This window comes from Miscanthus floridulus, chromosome 9 (genome assembly GCF_019320115.1).
Source record: "Miscanthus floridulus cultivar M001 chromosome 9, ASM1932011v1, whole genome shotgun sequence".
NCBI lineage: Eukaryota > Viridiplantae > Streptophyta > Magnoliopsida > Poales > Poaceae > Miscanthus > Miscanthus floridulus.
Genome location: NC_089588.1, coordinates 43,471,296 through 43,480,334, shown reverse-complemented (window position 1 = coordinate 43,480,334; position 9,039 = coordinate 43,471,296). Strand labels below are relative to the sequence as shown.

General features: G+C 37.6%; 1 long non-coding RNA gene and 1 pseudogene across 1 annotated transcript; one reads left to right on the top strand and one right to left on the bottom strand.

The window, feature by feature from the left end:
- Positions 1–210: 210 nt before the first annotated feature.
- LOC136479744 (putative serpin-Z6A) overlaps positions 211–9,039 on the bottom strand; it is a 41,449-nt pseudogene continuing 32,620 nt past the window's right edge.
- On the top strand, positions 5,264–6,438 carry LOC136483215 (uncharacterized). Its single transcript, XR_010765353.1, has 4 exons — positions 5,264–5,329; positions 5,553–5,617; positions 6,139–6,230; positions 6,346–6,438. It is a non-coding gene; the product is annotated as an uncharacterized lncRNA (long non-coding RNA).

Sequence of the window (9,039 nt, the reverse complement as noted above, 5' to 3'; positions counted from 1 at the left end):
ATACTTTAGCAGGTGCGCTTCTCTTGTTATGCCATATATTGTCATCTTCTCGATCGTTTCATGTCACTATGTATATGCGTCAGATATTGGTCAGTAAGAAATTCTAATTTCTACGGAGGCAACTCGATCGAACTCTAGCTTACAATTAACTAGGCCACATATTAGTGTACTTATATTAATATGAAGTATCAGAAGTTTACTAACAGGCCATCACCCTGAAATCGAAGGGTCGAGGACGCGGCCAACAAAGATGATAGCACGAGACACCTCCTCGATCAGAAAGAACACAAATGGGTGGTCAGCAACGAAATCCACCATCACCGGCTGATCCATTATCGCACTTGCCCCACAGAGCATGTAACTGGCAGTGGCACCAATGGCAACGGTGCCACCCTCGTTCACCTCGAGCACCGCCTTATGGCAGAAGTCGGCAACCTCGTTCACCTCAAGCACCGCCTTATGGCAGACGTCGGCAACGTACAGCGGCGTGCCAGCAGTGTCCTCATCGCGCTTGGCCGCCATGTCGGCCAGGTCAGCTTCGCCAGCAACGAAAACGGAATTGATCCCCATGCCGTTTCTCAGCACCTGCCTCACGCTGCCGGAGGCGGACAGCTTGAACTTGGGCAGCCGGAAGTCGCCGACGGGGACATGCAAGGTTGGCAGGCGCACTACCAGAAACACTAGCGAAGCCCAAACAACACGAGGCAAAGGTTTTGCCGAGTGTTACACTTGGCAAACAGCACACGGCGTACACAGTGCCGGCAAAAGTTTCTTTGCCGAGTGTTTTTTTATCGGGCAATCGGCAAAGACTTTGCTGAGTGCTAAAACCGACGCCCGGCAAAAAAAAGCAATGTGACGGCGCGGAGACAGTCACGGCGCGTTTGCTGAGTGTCTAACCGCCTGAGAACTCGGCAAACTGGCCGAGTGCTCCGGCCCTGACACTCGGCAAACGTGTCTTTCTTTGATGAGTGTCCCAGCCCTGACACTCGGCAAACATGGCTTCTTTGCCGAGTGTCACATCCCGAACCACTACAAGAAATCCGTCTTTCTATGACAAAATGCCTCATGACGGGGCCTGTTTTTGTCATATAATGTAACATAATATGACAAAAATTTCTCTAGCGTCATAAAATTAGAAGACCTAAAACTATTTATGACGACATCATTTTTTTGTCACGTAAAGGTACCAAGTTTCGTCACAAAATGGCAGGCGCCAGAAGCCGGTCGACGATTGTGAATTTATGACGATTCATATAGTTTTTATGTGACGATAGTAGTCGTCACTGAATATTTTATCAAATATGACGACCCCCAACGTCATAAAATACCCAGTAGGAGATGGACCCTTGACCCATGTCTGCTGGGCCCGGAGCTAGGCCTTGGCCCATGTAAAAATGTGGAGGGCGCACGTGTGGAGGGAGACAGGCTGGGCCTAAAATATTAGGGCCAAGAGATATTTTTCTTTTTTTGGGTTTCAAAATCTGGTTTGAAGTTTTCATTTTTTTGGAATTCAAAATTTAAAATTTTAAAACTTTGTCAACTTCACAATCGTTTCGGCTGAAACCCAAAATGATTTCGGCTGAAAAAGTGATGAATATAAAAGTCGTAGAACTTATCAAGATCTAACTTTTTTATTTTGGTGATTTACAAATCCGACAAAGTTATAGTAACGTTGTTCACAATTTCTATTCTCTGTCTTAGTCTATGAAACTTTGAGAGAGAGATGTAAAATTTGTGAACAATGTTGCTATCACTTTGTCGGATAAACAAATGACCAAAATAAGAGTTGTAGATCTTGATGAGTTGTACAACTTTGATGTTGATGACTTTTTCAGTCGACATCATTCCGGGTCTTAAAATATGGCTTCAAGTTGTAATTTTTTTAAAATTCAAAATTTGAATTACTCAAACTTTGTCACATTGAAACATAAACAAAATACAATGGTAGAGCATGATTTTAGAAAAAATTAGGAAAAAAAAGCATCGCATTTGGAGTTAGTATGTGGGAGAAAGACTAGTTACAAGTTTTAGCTGCAGATTAAAAAGAAAAATCACTTGTTCTTCATCATGAACAAGTGACGAACAAGAATGATTTCTCTTTTTAATCTCCTTTTAAAACTTGTAACAAGTTTTTCTCCCACATACTAACTCCAAATGCGATGATTTTTTTTTCTGAATTTTTCTAAAATCATGATCTATGTAGTTATTGTATTCTTGTTGTCATGTGTCAAAGTTTGAAGAATTCAAATTCTGAATTTTATAAAATGACAACTTCAAACCAAATTTTGAAACCCAAAATGATTTCGGCTGAAAAAGTGATGAATATAAAAGTTGTACAACTTATCAAGATCTAACTTTTTTATTTTGGTGATTTACAAATCCGACAAAGTTATAGTAACGTTGTTCACAATTTCTACATCTCTGTCTTAGTTTATGAAACTTTGAGAGAGATATGTAAAATTTGTGAACAATGTTGCTATCACTTTGTCGGATAAACAAATGACTAAAATAAGAGTTGTAGATCTTGATGAGTTGTACAACTTTGATGTTGATGACTTTTCCAGCTGAAATCATTTCGGGTCTTAAAATATGGCTTCAAGTTGTAATTTTTTAAAATTCAAAATTTGAATTACTCAAACTTTGTCACATTGAAACATAAACAAAATACAATGATAGAGCATGATTTTAGAAAAATTTAGGAAAAAAAAGCATCGCATTTGGAGTTAGTATGTGGGAGAAAGACTAGTTACAAATTTTAGCTGCAGATTAAAAAGAAAAATCACTTGTTCTTCATCATGAACAAGTGACGAACAAGAATGATTTCTCTTTTTAATCTCCTTTTAAAACTTGTAACAAGTTTTTCTCCCACATACTAACTCCAAATGCGATGATTTTTTTTTCTGAATTTTTCTAAAATCATGATCTATGTAGTTATTGTATTCTTGTTGTCATGTGTCAAAGTTTGAAGAATTCAAATTCTGAATTTTATAAAATGACAACTTCAAACCAAATTTTGAAACCCAAAATGATTTCGGCTGAAAAAGTGATGAATATAAAAGTTGTACAACTTATCAAGATCTAACTTTTTTATTTTGGTGATTTACAAATCCGACAAAGTTATAGCAACATTGTTCACAATTTCTACATCTCTGTTTTAGTTTATGAAACTTTGAGAGAGAGACGTAAAATTTGTGAACAATGTTGCTATCACTTTGTCGGATAAACAAATGACCAAAATAAGAGTTGTAGATCTTGATGAGTTGTACAACTTTGATGTTGATGACTTTTCCAGCTGGAATCATTTTGGGTCTTAAAATATGGCTTCAAGTTGTAATTTTTTAAAATTCAAAATTTGAATTACTCAAACTTTGTCACATTTAAACAATAACAAAATACAATGATAGAGCATGATTTTAGAAAAATTTAGGAAAAAAAAGCATCGCATTTGGAGTTAGTATGTGGGAGAAAGACTAGTTACAAATTTTAGCTGCAGATTAAAAAGAAAAATCACTTGTTCTTCATCATGAACAAGTGACGAACAAGAATGATTTCTCTTTTTAATCTCCTTTTAAAACGTGTAACAAGTTTTTCTCCCACATACTAACTCCAAATGCGATGATTTTTTTTCTGAAATTTTCTAAAATCATGATCTATGTAGTTATTGTATTCTTGTTGTCATGTGTCAAAGTTTGAAGAATTCAAATTCTGAATTTTATAAAATGACAACTTCAAACCAAATTTTGAAACCCAAAATGATTTCGTCTGAAAAAGTGATGAATATAAAAGTTGTACAACTTATCAAGATCTAACTTTTTTATTTTGGTGACTTACAAATCCGACAAAGTTATAGTAACGTTGTTCACAATTTCTACATCTCTGTCTTAGTTTATGAAACTTTGAGAGAGATATGTAAAATTTGTGAACAATGTTGCTATCACTTTGTTGGATAAACAAATGATCAAAATAAGAGTTGTAGATCTTGATGAGTTGTACAACTTTGATGTTGATGACTTTTCCAGCTGGAATAATTTATAACCTCAAAAATCTATTTGAATTCTAAATATTTTGAAATTCAAATTTTAAAAAGTTCAAATAAACTCGGATGGGAAAATAACCAATATGAAAGTTGTAGATCTTGATGAGTTCTAAAATTTTGTAGTTGACGACTTTTCCATTTGAATTAATTTATATTCTTAAAATAATTATCATAAACTTTACGATAAATTATAAACATAATAAGCGCGCTGTATTAACATCAGATTCAGCCCAAACGTAGATCCAGCCCAGCCCAAATTGATCTGCATATCATTCCTGGCCGTTGGATCGATCAACGGACGGCTCACATTCATTCAGCTCGAAATAAATAACCTAAACCCTACCAACGCGCCGCTCACTCAGTTGTCTTCTTCACATGCCACTCCACCTCTCCTCCTCAGATCCAGATCCACCGTTCTCCTACCGCATCCTTCCCTATGGCAACCTCCTACTCCACTTCGCTCTTGCGTCTGGTGGCCATGCACGAGTCCGCACGGCTGCCCGGCACGTTCGCATGGCGGCTGCAGCAACGCCATTCGCTCGAGGCACAGCAATAGCAATAGGTATGCTCTTCTTTTCTCCTTTTTATTTCCTTATTTCTTTGCAGCTGATATACAGATGCGGACGGGATTTGTTGCATTATACAATTTTGGCGCTCGCCCAAGAGGATGTTGCGGGATGACTGAGCCACGGCCGCCGCGTGCGTTGCAAGTCACGACCGCCATCTGCTCCTCTGTTCTTTCGTGTGATTTAGAGGGAAGCTCGTGGTTGCTAGCGTGATATGTGTCTGTTAGCTTCCTGCTTTTCTCTAAAAGTGACCAAACTAACTAGATCTTGTAAATACAATAGAAAATTTTGTAGTTGTCCAAAATTTATAAAACTAATTTTATTAGACTCCTGATAATGTGTATTATGTGTTAGTGTAAATTAATTTATTTTTTGCTTATTATTTTTAGGCCTGCCATAGATAAATAAATATGCTTGTATAATTATCATGCCATTTTTAGTGAACACGTAAATTATGTTCAACATGAAATTTGCACTGCATGTTAGTTGAAGTGTTATCTCCTATAATTTTTGTAGACTCTGAATAGGTCCTATAAATAAATATTAGCAGTGTTTGCTGTCAGCGAATTATTAGCGTTGGATTTCATAGAAAGGACTTTGGTTATTTTTCTTTAGATGACTACAGTCAAATACACTAACCTGCTATTTCTTTCCTGCTTTCAGAAAATACAGATGTACCTTGGGCGATGCTATGGATCATGGATAGCGTTTTCAGATCCCTTTGCATGTTCAGTAACATCTCACCACACATCAACCCTACAGATTTTTTTAGCTCGGTGTACAATTCAACTGAAATTAAAATCAGAATGCCATTGGCTTAACAATTTGGCTGCATACTAAATCTTTACATATTTGTGCATCCTTCTGTACCAGATGCCCTATAATTATAGTACACATTTGAACTAATTTAGTTTGTAAAAAAATATTATTCTTTTGATTGTTGGCTGCAGGAGATGCGGCATAATTGCCTTGGTGTGTGCTGATTGCTGAGGAAACGTTGATTAATCTGCATCAGGTGAAACTTTGTTCCAGAACAACGGCTTAGCAATAGTGATATGATATTTAAGCACTTGGACCACTCTTTAACACTTGGTGTCACAGTTCAATTGGCTCTTGCCGTGCATACTCATTTGATGCTTTGCTCCTCCTTGCTAATAAAAACTAGCTAATAGATTTGTGGAGTCGGTGTACCACATTAACTGTAACCCCTTCTACTGAATTTTGGTACCAATTATACGAATTACACTACTACCTTTGGTCTGATGCTGCCTTGGCCCTTTTGTGGTGACTGTGAGTGCTAACCACATGGATGCTACCCTAATCGTTGAATATATGTTGAATTATTTATATTATGGGAACAATTCCCTATATGTGCTTTTCGTGTGAGAGGTAATCTCATTGACATTCTGTTTGGGTTCCTGCATTGTCTGCACCTGGTTGCCTGCCAAATTCTTATTCATATAGTGCTCATGTATCACTGCATAGGTTTTTATTTCCTGCCCCTAACCAGTATGATGGTCTGCTATTTTTTTGAAGGGAGCTGTTTTGCTATTTGTGCCAGACAGATCCATTGTGCCAATGTGAAGCTTAGTTGATCTATTAATTAAATCTACTATGTCCTCTTCAAGGTATTGATATCTCCAATTAAGTTACATTCTTTGTAATTTTTTCAAGAATCCAACACCAAGCATGCATACTTGCTGATTTGTTATTTTGTTTTGTGTTGTTTTGTTCAATTGAAAGTTGCAGCAAGGAGAGAAGTGAGGGACATGTGAGCTATAAATGCTTGCAAGGTGCAAATTCTTCAACTTTGTAGTAAAGGACATGGGAGCTAATGTATTGCTGGAACTACAAACTCTGTCTTATCATAAGCTATATGAAGTTATTTGCATATGCAAAAGACAAACTTGTGTGATGGTTGAACCTATTTGCGCTATGTAATATATCATATGATTTGGGTTCTAAGTGAATGATGGCGTGACTTTTATGTCTATGTTATATGACCTGTGCTAAGATTCATCACTGAATGAATATATAATGCGTGATGCTTCTTAACCATGGTTAACTACACTATAGATGACGACTTCTTATCGTCATAATAGCGAGCATTAACCAGGGTACGTAGTCGGCAGTTGTGACGGTTAATATATTGAGTGACGCGTTGACTAAATAATATGTGACAAATACTATCGTCATAAAAGGTAACAATATGTGATGACCAAATGGTACCGTCACAAAAGGTCATCACATTTTGTGACGGCTTTTCATACAATCGTCACGCGGTACATTATGTGACGGTCGTTATATGACGACCGGCGTGACGCCACATTTTCGTCATATAATACATTTTATGACAAATTCAGTACTTTACATGACAATTTCGGTTTGTCATACAAGCCTAGATTTTTTGTAGTGAACACACGGCAAAGACTGGCCATTCTAGGCCCAGATTTTGGCCTCTTTGCCGAGTGTCACCGTGACACTCAGCAAAGATGGCCATTTTAGGCCTAGAATGCACAGATTTTTGCCACGTGGCCTCTTTGCCGAGTGTATTTCGTATGGCACTCGGCAAATAGCCATTTTGCCGAGGGTAACACTCGACAAAGTTACCATATATCCTGTTTATTTGGTTCAGTCACATATAACGTACCACACTAAAATAAATATTACATCCATCACAGATAGTTCACAATAAGCATCACAGGCAGTTCATATGGATATATTGACAATACACAAATGCAAATAAACTTCAGAATCACAAGTACGTTCATTGACAATCACAAAATGCAAATAAAATTCGGATTCACAAGTAGGTTTGTTCACAGTCGCTCTCCAGGCTCATCAGAAATGCAAATAATCGTAGTCATTGTGACCACGATCGGTCATAAGGCCCATTTGATGCCGCAGATTGATTCTGCACAAAGGAGAAGAGATAAATCATTCACTGTGATTGAGAACCAAACATACAAGTATTAGAAATAAACTACCAACTAGAAATAGTGATTAATTCTACGGAAACTAAAAGTAGCTAAGTTACAGTGATTGAAAATGAAACAATGATTACAAGGTTAACTACAAACTAGAAATAAACTAGAAATTAGAAACTAGAAACATACGCACATCACAAAGGAGAAAAGATTGATTCTGCATAAACTAGAAATAATGATTATAAGGTTGTGAAGTGACTCACAGTGCCAGAAATAGTATTTGGAGCAGGTTAAGGAGGAGGGACTGGCATCGGTGGTGGAGGTTGACCGATTGCACCATAAATACCCCTCATCATTTTAGACATCTAGGCTCACTCAGCATCCATCCTCTATCACCCTGCCTCCATCCTCTGCTGCTCTGCCTCCATCCTCGCCTCTAGCTCCTCCCGACGCCTCGTTTCTTGTTCCAGCTGAGCCTACAATATTTCATCCCAATGTTACAATGCAATGCAAAAGTATGTAAAAATCAATGAATGATGAATAAAATAGAAATAACCTGGAGTGCACCCATCTAGAACCGTGTAGAGATTGAAGGGGATAACGAACATGGGCCAACAAGTATATGAGGTAGCCGCCATTCCATAAGGATTGAACCCATCTATTGTCAGTGCAACACGTACATTACGAGCCTCTAGAGCTTTCTCACGTTGAATCATATCAAACCTTGTCCATGCTTAACCATCGGATGGACGCACCAGCTTCTCAGGATTGTATCGACGTCCGTATTTGTGCCATGTCTTCTGTTTCACAGATTCCACATTCATATAAAGCCATTGGATCCTCGGTATGAATGGAAGGTTCCGTAGGATCTTCATGGGGATTGCGAGCTGGCTCTTCTGACCATCACCAGTCTACCTCCAGGAACCTAGAGGATTTACACTTCACACAGTACTGTAGCACCCTAAAATTTGAATTTTTGGAAATAGAGCTAAAATGATTTAATTTTGGATTTTGTGCTCATGAAAACATAGGAAAATAAAAAATTTCATTAATTTAAAATTCATTATAGGGAGTAGCAACATGTTAGTGCATACATGACATTGCATTTGATTTATTTGGTTGAGTGGTTTTGATTAAAAATTTAAAATGGTTGAAATTGCTTTTGCAAATGAACTTAGAAATGGCTTGGAAGTACAATTTAAAAAGGTGTACAATTTATTTTTTGAAAACATACAAAATTTCTCAGTTTACTTTGAATTGAAAGTATAATTTAAATGATATTTAAATTTGGTTTTGATTCAAGGTTCAAATGAATTTAAAACCCATTTGAAAAAGTATTAGGAAAATCAAATTTGAAAAAAAAATTGAGCAAGCCTTGCTTCTGGCCCATGGTTTTCTCCCGCCTGGTCTTCTCCTTCCCTGGCCTGCCTCTGTTCCCTCCGCGCGCAGGCCCACCCCAGCCTCTCTCTCGGCCCTTCTTCCCTCCCTTTGGCCTAGCTACGCGCACCGG